This window comes from Crinia signifera, chromosome 11 (assembly GCF_055691185.1).
Source record: "Crinia signifera chromosome 11, ASM5569118v1, whole genome shotgun sequence".
In the NCBI taxonomy this organism is placed as follows: domain Eukaryota; kingdom Metazoa; phylum Chordata; class Amphibia; order Anura; family Myobatrachidae; genus Crinia; species Crinia signifera.
Window position 1 is genome coordinate 46,612,618 of NC_139227.1, and position 16,289 is coordinate 46,628,906.

General features: G+C 49.3%; 1 protein-coding gene across 1 annotated transcript in view; it reads left to right on the forward strand.

Annotated features, from left to right (window-relative positions):
• The first annotated feature begins 4,601 nt into the window (after window positions 1–4,601).
• The window catches only part of GARRE1 (granule associated Rac and RHOG effector 1), a 63,478-nt gene continuing 51,790 nt past the window's right edge, over window positions 4,602–16,289 (forward strand). Inside the window, exon 1 of the mRNA XM_083164129.1 lies at window positions 4,602–4,874. The gene's annotated coding sequence lies outside the window, so the exon portion shown is untranslated. The remainder of the gene's footprint in view (window positions 4,875–16,289) is intronic.

Consider the following 16,289-nt stretch of genomic DNA (forward strand, 5'->3'; position numbering starts at 1 on the left):
ATCCTGGATGCCATCAGGTCCACATCCGGAGTTCCCCACATCGAAGTGATTTGGTGAAACACCTGAGGGTGTAAGCTCCATTCCCCTTCCTTGAGCTCCTCCCTGCTCAGGAAGTCGGCTTCTATATTCTCTATTCCTGGGATGAATATAGCCGATACAGCTGGAACATTCTGTTCCGCCCATAGGAAGATTCTGGATACCTCCCACATGGCCAATCTGCTGCGTGTACCTCCCTGGTGATTCAGGTACGCCACAGCTGTGGCATTGTCGGTCTGAATCCTCAAAGGGAGGTTCTGTAACCTGTCTCCCGCCAAGGAAATGACTTTCCAGACAGCTCTCAGCTCCAAGATGTTGATTGGTAACGCTGATTCCTCTGCCGTCCACAGGCCCTGAAGCCTGAGATCCAGGACTATTGCCCCCCAGCCCCTGAGACTGGCGTCGGTAGTTACTATCAACCAGTCCCAGGTCTGTAATGACCGACCCCACTGAAGGGAATCTACTTCTGTCCACCATTTCAAAGATTCTCGGGTGTCCGAAGACAGTACTATCATCTCGGATTTCATGGTCAAAGTGTTTCCTGACCAAGCTGACAAGATGTTCCATTGGAACCTCCGAGAGTGGAACCTGGCAAATTGAAGCGTCTCGAATGACGCCACCATCTTCCCCAGGAGCTTGAGGCACCTCCATACTGAAATGCTCTGAGCCCTGAGAATCTCCTGGACTAGGGCGACCAGATCCCTGGCCTTTACCTCCGGGAGGAATACCCGATGAAGATGGGTGTCCAGAATGACTCCCAAGAATTGGAGCCTTTGTGACGGTAGCAACTGAGATTTTTGCAAATTTAAAATCCAGCCGTGAGCCTGCAAAAAACTGATGGCCTCTGCCAAGTGACTCTGCAGCATGGCTGCTGACTCTGCTTTGAACAGGAGATCGTCCAAATAGGGTATTACTGTGATTCCCCTGAGCCTCAGCACCGCCGCCATTACTGACATTATTTTTGTGAATACCCTTGGCGCGGTTGCTAGCCCAAAGGGTAACGCCCGGAATTGCAAATGCAGGTCTCCTATGGCAAACCTCAACAAGGTCTGATGTTCCGGGTGTATAGGAACGTGCAAATATGCGTCCTGGACATCCATGGACGCCAAAAATTCTCCCTGGTCCAGACTCAGGAGTACTGACCGTAGAGACTCCATTTTGAAATGGTCTACCCATAAATGAACATTTAGAGACTTCAAATTTAGTATTGGTCTGAAAGACCCGTCTGGTTTGGGCACCAGGAACAGCGTGGAGTAAAAGCCTTTCTTCCACTCTGTCTTGGGGACTAGTGTCACCACCCCTTTTTCCAAAAGGGAGTGCGCTGCTCTCACAAGAGCTGTACGCAGCCGTGCCTCCTTTGGTAAGGATGTGGGAATGAACCTCTTCGGAGGAGGCCCTCTGAAAGGGATTTTGTAACCCTGTGTTATGATGTCTAACACCCAGGCATCCTGGTCTAGAGAAGCCCAAGCGTCCCTGAAGAGCGTGAGACGCCCGCCCACTTTTGTCACTGTCGGGCAAAGCCCCTGACAGTCATGCAGAGGGTTTATCCTCTCCTTTATTGGCAGGCTTCTTGTGAAAAGAGCCAAATTTTGACTTTTGTGTCTTGCCTCTAGAGGGCTGAAACCTTCCCCTGAAAGACTGTCCTCGAAAGGACGCACCACCTCTAGGGGAGGGCCGAAAGGACGGCTTAAAAGCAGAAAATCTGGACGTCTGCTTTGCTGAGGAGGCCGGCAGGAATGTACTTTTGCCGCCTGTAGCCTGTTTTATAATCTCCTCTAATTCGGTACCAAAGAGTACCTTTCCTTTGAAGGCTAATGTTTCCAGAGCCTTCTTGGACTCATTATCTGCTTCCCAGGCTTTAAGCCAAAGCACTCTCCTGGCATTAATGGAGACTGTGGACACTCTGGTTGCCATTTTAATAGCTTCCTCCTCTGCTTCCACTGCATATTCTGCTGCTGCCTTAATCTTTTCTGCAAGCAGTAATGCACCAGGGTTAGCCTGCAGCATGGTGCATAATTCACCAGCCCACTCTATCATGGCCTTAGAGACCCAGGCTGAAGCAATAAGGGGCCGTAAGGTAAACCCCACCCCTTCAAAGATAGCTTTGAGGTTTCCCTCCAGCTTTTTATCCACAGAATCTTTGAAAGCTGCACCGCCCTGTACTGGTAATACAGTAGCCTTGGACAAACGTGCCACTGAAGCGTCCACCACTGGGACCTTTTCCCAGAGCTCCGCATGAGACTCTGGCATGGGGTACAGACTAAGGAATCGCTTAGGCATCTGAAGCCTCTTATCCGGAGTTTTCCAAGCTCCTTCTAATAATTCCTGTAACCCCTCATCTGAAGGAAAAGTAACAGCCTCCTTCCGCTGTCGCTTAAAACACCTTTAACAGGAGTCTTATCCTCCACAGTCAGCTTTAAAGCCTGCTTCACAGCTACAATGAGATCCTCTATACCAGCAGCAGAGCTCTCTTCCAAATCATCACCCTGATCCCAGGGGATGTCAGTATACTCTCCTTCCTCTTCATCTACCACAGTAGTTAAAGCATAAGACCTTCTAGGGGTCCCTGCCACATCATCCATTTTGTCCAGCATTTCACTGAACCTGTTAATCCCTTTTGCAGTATCCTGCATCACCTGGATAAGTGCAGGATCTGCCTGGGTAAGAGGCAAGGAGCCAGACGACTGCTGAGATGATGGCATAGGTCTCTGTGAATCTACCAGCCCATCACTCTGCCTGTCCAAAAGCTGCACCAAAGCGTTTACTGACCTGCCTAGGGCATTGGCCCACGCAGGTTCCATATGCTCTGCCCTATGGGGATCGCTGCCCATGGGTCTCACATCAGCGCAAGTAATACATAAGCCCCCCTTGGCCATCTGCTCAGGGACAAACTTTTGTGTGCAAACATTGCACGCGCTCAGTGCATTAAGGGCTCCCTCCCCCAAAACCACAGCCTGATGCTCAGACATGATGCAAGTGATAAATGTATATCTATCAGTATACACAGTGCAAACAATTGTACAAGCGCTTATACAAAGTCAATGCACCCAGTCACTTAGCTGTCTGTAGGTTTCTCTGCGGGGAAGCGATGCCCAGGAAATCCAAGTCACTCTGCCAGGATCAATTCGCCAGCTCAGCTCCGCTGCAAGCGTTCTGAAAGGCGCCAAAGTCAGAGTGAAGGAAGAGACCAAAGTCCCTGCTGCTGCGGGGTCCGTGACCTTTTGGCGCCAACCACCCCCAGCTAGCCGCTCCTTAGGTAGGATTTCCTTGTTCCAGTGTCTCCCCCTCAATTGGGGACCACTTGGAACATGCCTGTCACAGCGCTGCTGTCCTCTCAGTCAGGAGCTCAGCGTGTAAGCTCCGCATAAAATGGCCGCCGCCATCACGGAGCGCCTGTCCCCCATGATCCCCACCTAACTGTGGAGCCGGTTTCAGGCAACTCCGGAGCCCAGGCAGCCTCTTAATAGAGGCTATGAGCGCAGCACAGGGAGACCAGACAGCGTCTACCCTGTGCACAGATAGCTGACAGGACGCGCTTCTGTCAGCTTCTGCTGCGCTAGCAGTGTGAGGATTCACTATGAAAATCCTCACACTGTGCCTACCTAGCTAGGGTAATAGTTAATAAAATAATAAAAATCCCCTAACTACTCTAATTCTTCGGCTGCTCCTGCAGCCCTTTAGAATAGCACCCACTCCAGTGGGCACCTAACACGAACTGAAGAGTCCAGGGATGCAGTAGGGGAGGAGCCTACCCTCTAAAGCTTTAGGATAGGTGCCTGGCTCCTTCGGACCCTCCTACATCCCAGTGTTGAGCTGTGTCACCAGGACCATTGAAAGAGAAAACCAAAAGACGAGGGCATGCCTACACCCACTTCTTCATCAAGCAACATTCAAACCAGGTCCTATGACTGAGTAGGACAATGCCCAAATCTCTTACAATAAACTAGGGACCATATTTGACCTAATTTTTTATGGGTGTGGATCGTAAGGTCGACATTCAAAAGGTTGACACATGAAAAGAGTCGACATTCATTAGATGCACACCGTATAAGTGTACAGCGTCCCCTTGCATGGCCTGCAGTGCTCGGCACATCATACTATTATATTCGATGTTGAAGTAAGAACAAGTCGGTTAAAAAAAAAACATGAATAACTCATGTTGGCCTTTTTCCATGCTGTATGCTTGTGTCGACCTTTTGACCATGCTCACTTTTTTAATGTGTCCACCTTTTGACTGTAGACCGACCACATACCATTTTTTTATTGCAAATAATACTATTCAAAAAAACAGGAAAAACCTGTCGACTATTTCCATGTCAACCTTATGCATGTCGACATAGACCCTTCCAACCGTTTATAGCATATCCGCCCTGGCCCGTGGGACTACAAACACCAGCATAGCCTGCCACAGGCCACCCTAGACCGACCATGAGGTGACAGAAACGTCGTAGGGAGCAGCCGTAGGGACTCGAGCTGTAGCGCAGTAAGGACAGGAGGACGAGGATGTGAAGCGTCGCGCATGCGCAGAGCAGCACGACCTCCCTCCTTCCCTCCACCACCGTGTGTCGGGAGCGCGGTTCCGGGCCACAGGAGCGCGCACGTCGCAGTGAGAGGAGACTCCGCCACTGTTGCTGCTGCTGCTGCTGCTGGTGACGCCGGGACCGGCCCTGCACATCGGGGACAGCGGGAGAACGCTATGAGCTTGGCCCCGCTCCGTACCACTATCCGGGCATATCGTGAGGGGGGAGCGCGGCGGTGACGTCACTTCCGGCGGGCGGGGCGTCGGTGATTGGGCTGGCCGGAGCGGCCCCGGTGGACGGTGACCGAGACGAGACACAGTGAGTACGGGGCCCTGGTTCTCTGCTGCTTGTGGCACGGAGGTGCTCACGGGGCGTCGTGTGCGGGAGACGTTGGGCATGCGGGGATCTGCTCACTGACTGCAGGGTACGGGCGGGGGGCAGGAGGCTGTTGTCGGTGTGCGGGGGTATCTGTATGAGGAAGGAGAGCAGCTTTCGGTGTGAGGAGAGGGCAGCTTTCGGTGTAAAGGGGGGAGCAGCTATTGGAGTCCCTGGGTGCAGAAGGGCAGCTGTCCGTGTGATGGGGGGGTAGCTCTCGGTGTGAAGAGGGGGCAGGGGGTGCAGCTGTCGGTGTGATGGGGGGAGGGGGGTGCAGCTGTCGGTGTGATGGGGGGGGGGGCAGCTGTCGGTGTGATGGGGGGGGCAGCTGTCGGTGTGATGGGGCAGCTGTCGGTGTGATGGGGGGGCAGCTTTCGGTGTGATGGGGGGGGCAGCTTTCGGTGTGATGGGGGGGGCAGCTTTCGGTGTGATGGGGGGGGCAGCTTTCGGTGTAATGGGGGGGGGCAGCTTTCGGTGTGATGGAGGAGGGCAGCTGTCGGTGTGATGGGGGGGCAGCTGTCGGTGTGATGGGGGGGCAGCTGTCGGTGTGATGGGGGGGCAGCTGTCGGTGTGATGGGGGGGGCAGCTGTCGGTGTGATGGGGGGGGCAGCTGTCGGTGTGATGGGGGGGGCAGCTGTCGGTGTGATGGGGGGGGCAGCTGTCGGTGTGATGGGGGGGGCAGCTGTCGGTGTGATGGGGGGGCAGATGTCGGTGTGATGGGGGGGGGGCAGCTGTCGGTGTGATGGGGGGGGGGCAGCTGTCGGTGTGATGGGGGGGGCAGCTGTCGGTGTGAGGGGGGGGCAGCTGTCGGTGTGATATGGGGGGGCAGCTGTCGGTGTGATATGGGGGGGCAGCTGTCGGTGTGATATGGGGGGGCAGCTGTCGGTGTGATATGGGGGGGCAGCTGTCGGTGTGATATGGGGGGGGGCAGCTGTCGGTGTGATGGGGGGGCAGCTGTCGGTGTGATGGGGGGGGGGGCAGCTGTCGGTGTGATGGGGGGGGGCAGCTGTCGGTGTGATGGGGGGGGGGCAGCTGTCGGTGTGATGGGGGGGCAGCTGTAGGTGTGAAGAGGGGGCAGGGGGTGCAGCTGTCAATGTGATGGGGGGCAGCTATTGGTGTGCCAGGGGGGCAGAGAGGAGGTCATCTGTGAGTAGGGGTTAGGGGGCAGCTGTCGGTGTTCAGAGGGGGCAGGGAGAGCCCTGTTGGTATTCACAGGGGTGGTGTTACTGCTATGGGCATGGGTGGTGGTGCTCCATTGTGCGCAGGGGTTGGCACGGGTGATCTTGCCACTGTAGGCACGGGTAGTCTCGCCGATGTGTGCCGGGATGGGCAGGAGTGGTCTCGCCGCTGTGTAAAGAGGGCATATGGTGCAATGCTAGTGTGAGAAGTGTGCACAGGGAGTTGTGTTTGTGTGAGGGGCTATGCCGAGGTGTGGAGGGGCACTTACGGTTAGATCTGCATTTGTAGTGTTTTCTGCATAACGGGCAATTGGGATTGGTTACAACAAGCGGGGGCGATGCGGTGGGGTCTCAGGATTAGGGTGCAATTGTATGGGGCGGTACACTGGGTTATCACTGTATTGGAATGTGATGCTATGGGAGGGCGCTCAGCATTGGGGCTGTAGCTGACATAGATGGGAAAGGGTTAGTGATACTGTGTATATTACACATTACAGTCAGGGGGCTGGCCAAGGTCCTCCTCTCCGACAGGTAAAGGTGTAATGGTTCCTATGTGACAATGGAATGAGGAAGTTTGTATATTGGTGCAGGTTTGTATGCATCTGGTAATGTATGTGGGGCTTTGCATCTGCATAACTATAATATGGGACTTATTTTGGGACACAGCGGGAACATTCGGTTTATTTAGAGTGAGGATTCTGCTCTGGTTTATTTAGGTGATCTGCTCTGTCGGGTTACTTAGAGCGAGTGGGTGGGGGCTCCACTGCTTATGTAGGAAGACTCGGGTTATTTAAGGAATGGGTGGTATTTAAAAATGACATCGCTACTTGCATATTTTTGAGGGGGGAGGGGAGAGCAAAGAGTCTCATCTCACAAAATAAAGGAAGCAATTGAGATGGTCACATGGAATTGAGAGATAAACGATACCAGTGTGCTCAAAGCCACAGTAGATGCCGCTAGAGAGGGGTAGCTGCTATACTACTTATACAGAGAATGCATGTCAACACCTATCTGGCAGATGTATACCTTAAGGGGCCTACTAAGTTGGGCCTTATGGAAGTTGCAATGTCCTTTTCCAAGAATTACCAAACCCCTTGCATGCCTTCTAGTGAGCCAGACACTGTGCAAGCAGGTTGTCGATACCCTGTGGGTCAGGGATCAGCACTAAACTTCCTAGCCCATGCCATCCGATAAACACATGCTGTAATCCAGGCTCATGGCAGCTGGAGACCTGCTTACCTAGCTTTTCAATTGCTCTATTTAGCATTCGATCGACAGAGTTGTGCAAATTGTTGCTTAAACTAGTGTTGCGAGCGAAACTGTAGTGTTGAGCCCCCGTGGTCAGATCACACTTGTGTGCAAGTTATCGCTAACTGCATGCTCTCATAGCAGCATTGCTCAGGCTGAGCTGTCTTTAGCCCCAGTGTATTGTCATCTTAAGTGCAGGGGCATTACGTTATCGCAGGCCATCGGTCCAGCTTAAGCAGTGGCGAAGCACCGTACAATATATATACTTATCCTGTTTACTTTCTGTGTAGATCTGCTCTGTCATATTTCCACCAAATGTGGTACAGCGAAGGTTGATGCTACTTCCAATATGCCACGTGCCTGATTGGCCGACCATCCGGCCTGTTTAGCTGTTGTGTGCTGTGCCCACGTTTTTGCAGTTGAGTGGTTATCGGCAATCTGCTCATACATTTGTCGGCATGCGCACATGTCAAGGTATCGTAGTAATGTCGCTTGCATTTAAGGATTTATTTGCAAAGTGAATAGTGGTGGCAAAAACACGGGATGTTGCTGCCTTTATCATCGTTCCTCATCCTACCATTGCCACCACATACACGGTACCCACATCTCAATACCGCAGCCAGTGTACGTTGTGGGCATCTTGATCTGTTTCCAGGCACCAACATATTGTCGCACATCTGCTGTGTACTGGATCGCGGCTTCCAATGTATTCATGTCCGTCTCTGAATACGGCCCCCGTGCACAGAATATTTGCAGTTTGGAGAATCCTGGCTAGTTACGTCAGGGCTCAGTGTAGGTGTACGCTCGGTAAATCTCATTACCAATAGTATGTCATCTGTCTTGATGTGTTTATTTAGAGAGCTGTGAAAAGAATTTGCGGTGCTAATTATGGAACTAATAAATGTAACCGTATTTAGCCGTTCCAACTTTAGAAATGTGTTTAGTTGTACTTCGGTAATGCAGATGTGTAACCGTATTCACAATCTGAATATTTTCTACGTATAAGGGACAGTTTGCATACACAGTGTATCCCGCTTATACCCTCACACTTCCATCACATCAGGTATTCCCATCTATTGTGTCCTTGTATGTTAGGTACAGTATCCGCCTGTGCCTCATGGCTATAGGGTTAACGGTAAGCTTGACAAAATACAATGGGTATTATATAGGGACTATATTTTAACTGTAAGCAAATTAAATTGACTGAATAACTTGGAAGCCGCTCTCCTGTGTGTTCGTGGTGCTGGTTTTCTCCTAATATTTGAACATGGATCTGTCACGGAAAAATGAATCATATGCCGTTTGTGTCGGCAGGCGTTGAGACTCTGTGGAGACCAATGCTGCGGTTGTAGATGGAGAATACAGCTAATAGATTGCTTTAATCATCCATCACAGAGTGCTAGATGCAATACAGCCACAGGTTTCTGATGTAGGTAATTTAGACTCTCCCCTAAGTATTGAGTTGGGAGAGTTGTGGCCTGTGACGTCTGCACAGGTGACTGTTCTGCTTGTTACGCTGGGCACCAATAAAGTTTCATTCGGCAGCACAGGATTGGTGAGTAACTGCAGGTGGAGAAATTGTGCTGGACTGTGCTGCTTGCAGATCCGCAGATACTTATAACTCCTGTCACAAACTATTTAGGTTTAACCTGTGATAGCGCTGGCTGGTACAATGCACCAGAGAACGCAGCCTGCCACTCTGCTAGGATCCAGTGACATCAGAGACTCATGTGATCCACCAGTGAAGTGACAGCCTGCAATCTCAGCTATGGTATCTTAACTCACTCTCGCCTGCAAAAGGATAGGTTACAATCACCAGTGTGGTGGTGAAGAGGTTAATCAGAAGGATTTATTAGATGTATAATGACCCTGTCAGCCTATGATTGGAAATGCCCTTGTCTGGAGCACTTTGCTTTGTGTTTAGCAGTGACCCTTCCCTTATACAAAGGCAGGAAGATGCTAATTTCCTACGTTACCATCATCCTTAAGTGACTGTCTTGTCTGCGGCCCGATTAATCATCTAATAGTGAAATCCATCTGCGGTTTTATATTGGAAAAAATATATATATATAAAAATTGGAATAAAAATACTGGCCACAGAAATGTCAAAAACATAAATGAGTCTTTTTGAATGACTGGGGTGGTAGTCATCTGTCTTTGAAGCCGGTGGGGTATTTGCTGATCGGCTGTGAGTGTAATACTGCAGGAGCTGTGATGCTATTCAAGCAAAACTATGTTCTGTTTTAATAGCAAAACTTTCTTTTAATTTTTTTTAAATGTAAAAATAGCTTAAATTCTTTTTTAAAATCGATTGGCTTTCTCCTCAATGGTTTATTTGCTCATTCAAATAGTTTAATGGTGTTGACTGTTGCACCCGGTATATTCCTTTTTTGTGTTGCTTGGAAGAGAAATTTGGATGTTGTTATTTACGTAAGTAAAGTCTTCCGCCGTCTCGCGTCTTTCCTTATGGTGATATGGCTGCAGCATTAAAGAGGAAGCCGCAGTGAGTTGGAAGCACATGGAAATCACCCAGAATTTTACACCTTCGCTGGGTACACGCTGGACGACCTGTGTGCTTGCCGATACTGGGCGTGCCGAGCGACAGGAGGGGGGGTGGATGTGGGGACCATGCTGCATGGCTCTTGCTCATGATATCCTCTGTCGTCTTCCTTATACAGACATCGGAGGCTATCGCTAACAACATGCGCGAAAGCGCATAGTCAGTGACCATGAGTACACACTGGACAACATTGTGGTTTTGTCTGAATGAGTAAAATCATGAAGGAGGTTGTCCAGTGTGTACCCAGTTTTAGTGCCTCTTGTAAGCCAAGAGTGTATTTAACATACAATCATTTGATTTCATTGGGATACTGCGCCCTGGCCAATTTTAGAATGCTAAAATAAATACTGCCTTTATGGTTGTGCCCACTGAAACAGCCTACCCTCTGCTGTACCTACATGTGGGCCGCAGGGGCAAAAACTGCGGGACAACACTCAACGGCGGTGTAAAGATGCTGTGCGCATAGGCTTGGCATCTATTCACAGTACTGGGAAAGCTTGGGGGAAGCCCAACTTCCCCAAAGGTGCTCGACACTCCTCCAAGAGTACTGAATTGGGGGCGTGTCTTAAGACCATGTCCCGTTTGCAGGCTGACATAAATAACATAATTCACCGGTTGCATATTTCCAGCGTTTAGCCCTAGAGTGAACGCTAATATAGTATGGAAGTAATGTGCTGCCCTGCTTTGGGTTGCGGGTTCTTTGTAAGGAATTTCATATATATATTTTTTAACCTGTATCTATGTTTTATAATGGGCGCCCAGTGGGGAGATATTCAGATGTTTTGTCAGTGCTTCGGAGTTCTGCAAACACTCGTTAAACTAATGGGAGCTCTGCCACGACTGCGTAACTTTTCAGGCAATTCTGCACACCACCTGAGGATGGTGGGCGCCTTGCGACCCATCAAACCTAGAGATGTCGCAAGCAGTTTGGTGCCTGTTGAGCAGTGTGTACATCAAACCGGACAACAAATGGTCAGACAGTCACTGGATCCCACTAATAAAGTATCGCGAAGGTTGCTGTGCAAATTCACACAGGGGCCAGTTATCGATGTACTGTGTATGCGTATAGGAACTCACTTGCCAGGAAGTAGGTGTCTGGTGATGGTAACCGGATGTTCAGCTGGGAATGCTAAGAAAACCGCAGAAGTGCCAGGGAAAATGCAAGTGTACCTGAGCGTGTTAGAGGAGGGTGTGTGACGTCAGTGCCTGTATAAATCGCAGCCACTGAGTAAGTCCAGGGCTACGCTGGTGACCAGTGGAAAAATCATCAGATGGTAAGCGGCTTGCGATGGGATTTGAACATTTTCGCTCTGCTGTGAAGCCTTAGCTAGCTGTACACCTCCTATTTGCAGAGCGTGCACATTAATTCACAATGCTGGATTTCCCTAAAGTGGGCGGCGACTACCTGATTGCTGGCCATAGCACATTCACTCAGTAGCAATCCAGTCTGAATTAGGCCCAATGTGTCTCCTGTTTCACTCACCTCCAGCACTGAGCAAAGCTGTGTATTGTGTTATCTGCTGCGGTGGAGGGACAGCAGCTTTTTGTTTGGGTTATCCGCTCTTAGTCACCCCCCCCCCCCCCCCCTTACACCCACCTTACATATTAGCCCTTTAAAGGGTTGCTGAGCGGTATCAAATATGTGAAATATGTGTGACCGTAGGCAGATTACTTTATATATTCCTTCTTCCACATTCTCAATGAACATCCTGTTTAATGTTTTATTAAGGCAGAGAGTCGGGCAATCTTCATATCTTAAAGAGAAGGCCGCTATGTCTGCAACTAGCGGTGTGCCCCCCTGGTGTTCCCTTCGTTCAGGAGCGGCTGACTCCTCCCTGGCTGCTCTGTTGCTGTGGCTGGTGTGCAATCCCAATGCGGTAGTAAAACAGATTGTCACCTTCTGCTGTTCTACCATTGGTTGCCTTAATACAGCCATGGCGTGCCAGGCGAGCTGGAGTATTTCCCTAACTGGCTTTGAAAGGGTTGAGGTCACAATGCTGTCGGTTAAAATACAGGTGGCGGGATTGCGTCCGGCGGTCACAAGCCCCGCGACGGAATCCTGACCTCAGTGGAGATGTCAATACCGGAATCTCGCCAGCTGCAGAATGCCACATCATGTCCATTTTGTTGGGGTGACTTGGGCTCATAATTGTAATCCAGGACAGAAATTAGAACCAAGTTTTGTTTTTTTGAGGGGGGCTTTACATCTTGTGCTGTAATTTCACTAACGCACCAACGCAGTGCTGCGTATATATTGGATCATGGCTTGTTGATACATTTTGCAAAGTTTGTTTTTCTTTCATACCGGAGATACCACGCGAAAATTTGCTTCCCTATAGAATTCTGCAATCGCTGGGTTCAGATGAAACCTCAATCGCAGCCTTCATAATGAGACAAAGCAGTCCATCTCTTGCTGGTGAATGAGGGGCTGAGCGTACGCCCCCTGCAGATCCCTACAAGCCGCTAATGAGGACAATGTTGTGTTTTTGAGAATGGCACATTCTTGTGGGAACCAGTTTGGATAGGGGAATAGTAAACATCTGCTGGGGCTGTCGGTAATCCCCTGACTGGTTGGAGGAAATATGTGCTAATTTGTTCAATCTGTGGCCGTCTTCATCAAGTTAACCGCTGCAGACTGATCTGACCCCAAACGAGGAGTAAACCCGCATCGGCATTCATGACAGACATTTTAGCCATTTTTAAAAGTTGTTAAAAGGGAAATCGCATTCCTGCTGGGAGAGCGGGTCGTTTACCAGCCGGTGTATTGATCTGTGTTGGTCCCAGTCTGGGAATGGTTTCTGGCAGTGTCGGGATGCGTAATTAAAATACTTATTTGGCCAAGCATTATGGTTTTTAACATTTTAAAACCTTTTGTTTGCTTTGGTGTGTTTATTAAATAATTATAATTCCGGTACTTCTATGTTAGTTGGGCCCACTATAGTTACTACGCTCATACCCCCACTATCCATGTCGGCATGGAGTTGATTTTATATAGTGTGTCGAGCGCAGCGAGGCGACGCGTAAAACAAAGCAAATAGCTTAGTGGGCGCCCAACTAACATATAAGTACCATAATACCTGTAAATAATCCAGCGTGCGTCGCCTGAGTGCAGATCCAGCACACATTGTACTTATCTGGTACTTGGGACAAAGGCAGCTATTTACTAATTCTAAAACAGAGATAAGGTCGACGCAGAGTACCAACTAACCAAATCCTAATTCTGGCTACACACTAGACGGTGTATACCTAGCGCAACATTGTAACCGTCGCGCCATTGTGAGGTACCTGCATTTGGCAGCATGGTATTGCTAGGGACCTCCCTCAGTTGAGCTACATGTACAGGTGATGGGGAAGCCTCTCACGAATTAGCGGGTACACCAGAGTCTAGACTATTTTAAGAATTTATTGTGACTATATGGTTTTTATCAGCAACATCGTTTAAAATATCTATTTTCCTTCCAGCTTAACTGTCCTTTTTCAAATGCCGTTTTTGATGAGACAGTTAGGAGCTAATTGGATGGTACTTTATTTCCATGCACTTTCTCTCTCCAGGACTTGGTAAATAGACTCCATAGTAACTGTTTGCCAAGGCCAGTGAGAAGTTTGGAACAAAAAAGTTGGGATCCCAAAAGTCAGATGACCGACAGCGGGATCCCAGTGGACAGAATCCCAACACATTCCGGCAATTAATTTCACCCTAACCGAAACTTCCCCCTCCCGCAGTCTAACCCTCTCGCTAGTGCCTAACCTTGACCTCCAACCCCTGTACTTACCTCCGAGATGATTCTGAATGCTGGGATACCAACTGCCGGGATTTTGACCACACACCCCTAGCAAGAAAATGATACTTATTTCTTCAACACATATAAATGTTAAATAGGGTTGTCCGTACTTGAATATACATTTATAGAGTTACCGGGATAAGGAGGAAATGCAATTGAATGTGTTAATGAATAGCTTCGAGAGTCGGACTAATTGTCCGGAGTTGTTTAGTTGTGCACCTCTCATCTGGCCCTTAAGTTGGCACATGCAATGTACTGCGCTGTTAGTCACGTGCGATCCTGGTAGTGCACTTGGGATATGGTCATTTGGTCTACATTATGTTGGTCGACATGGGTCTAGGTCGACAGTCAAAAGGTCGACATGGGGTTTTTCACTGTTTTTTTAGCTGACATGTACCGACATACGGTATTTCATGCCCTACCATCCAATAGTGTGCCGAGCGAAGCGAGTCACCGTGCACGATGCATGGCGAGGGAATGCGGTGCACTTTAAACTGTGTCGACATTCGGGTGAAAAATCCCATGTCGACCTAATGCTTGTCGACCGACATACTGCAGACCAAACGATCCCAACCCGTGCACTTGGTAAGCCCACACCTTATATTGTGCAACTAGTATAGTTGGATTCCCTCTAGTCCTAGGTTTACATTACGGGCAAATGAATAGCTCCGTGCACTTCTTTCCAGATGTATACAGCATCAGGTTTTATTGTATTTCCTCCATTGCGTCTGATGGTGCAATTGTGTACATTTTAGATAAAAATACGCCAGGTGTGATGTTAATGTTTGTTGCACGATAAAGAGTTAATGCAAACCTGAGTAAACAGGAGATTGGGCGTGATGAAACCACAATTTTTTTTATTATTTTGGGGAAATAAAGGGCAGTATTCTATTGTTATATCATGCTTGATCTCCTAAAATGATGGAAAACATATCCAAAATAGGACAGTATCTCTCACAAGACACTACTAAATCTCGTATCCATGCATTTATGATATCCCGCATTGATTATTGCAATAGTCTCCTAACTGGTCTTCCCAAGAGCAGACTCTCACCACTGCAATCCATTTTAAATGCTGCTGCTAGGCTGATCATCCTTGCAAGACACTCATCGTCTGCTGATCCGCTCTGCCAGTCCCTACATTGGTTACCTGTATCTTACCGTATTCAATATAAAAAGCTATTAACCATACTGCACCAGCATATAATCTCTTTTACTTATCACAAAGAATCTCCCATCTCGACCACTCCGTCTGCACAAGATTTGCATCTCTCTTCTGAATGGATCACTAGCTCCCATTCACTATTACAGGACTTTCATCGGGCTGCTCCCATCCTATGGAATGCCCTTCCACACACAATAAGAATCTCCGCTAGCCTCCAAACTTTCAAGCGTTCCCTGAAAATTCACCCCCTGAAAACTCACCTCTTCAGGCAAGCCTATCATATTTAAGTTCTACACACATAACCCTCTGAGGCACTTATGTATTATATAGCTTCCCTTCTGGACTTGTAACTTGGTGGGACTGCTATGCTATTACTGATGCCTGTCCTTGTGTTTCCCTCCTATATCCCTATAGATTGTAAGTTTGCAGCAGGGCCCTCCTACCTCCAAGTCTGTCTGTTGTTACCCAGTTTGTTCTATCACTGTCTACTATTGTAAAGCGCAACGGAATCTGCTGCGCTATATAAGCAACTGTAAATAAATATAGTATTCCTCCTAGGAATTTTTGGGGGCAGGGCGCCGCTGTATGGGATGGGGGCGGACCGGGCCCGCCGACGTCATCGTTGTAGGCGTGTCCGGGCCGCCGCGTCATCAAAGGAGGCGTGCCCGGGCTGCTGCGTCATCAAAGGAGGCGTGCCCGGGCTGCCGCGTCATCAAAGGAGGCGTGCCCCGGGCTGCCGCGTCATCAAAGGAGGCGTGCCCCGGCTGCTGCGTCATCAAAGGAGGCGCGCCCGGGCCGCTGCGTCATCAAAGGAGGCGTGCCTGGGCCGCCGCGTCACCAAAGCGGCCGTGCCCGGGCTTCCTCCGTCGTACAAGGGGGCGGACCTGGCCCTGCCGAAGTCCGTGAGCTGCCGGGGAAGCCTAGCGCCGCCAAAATTGCGGTGCCTGGAGCTTCCCCGGGCACAACAGGATTAACCTTTTGCAATTCAAACAGTCTGGTTTAAATGAATTGTCATTTTTATTACTTTTTAATAAAAAAATGGTTTTCATTGAAGGTTGAACTATGTTAATATTCTTATTTTAAAGTGGCTCATCGTTAGATCTGCTCCTAGTGCTAGGGCTGTTGAGCCTGACTAGACGTTGGACTTGAGAGGGTTAAGAGTCAGTCAGGTGATCTGCTGGACCGACGCATGTTTTGGAGCGTTAGCCTGACTACCTTCTAATCATAGTAATAGGGCCCAGCTAGCCAGCTGTGACCCCGGTGCCTGACCGAGGACCTGAACTGCCTTATCGCGCCCAATAAGACCATGATCTCTTTGCTCAGGCCATAAGGACCAGGATGATTTTTTGACATTGCTGCTTCTTCATCCAAATTTTGTTGGTCCGTGTTTCATGGGCTCCGTGCACTTTGTAACTTTGTATTGTG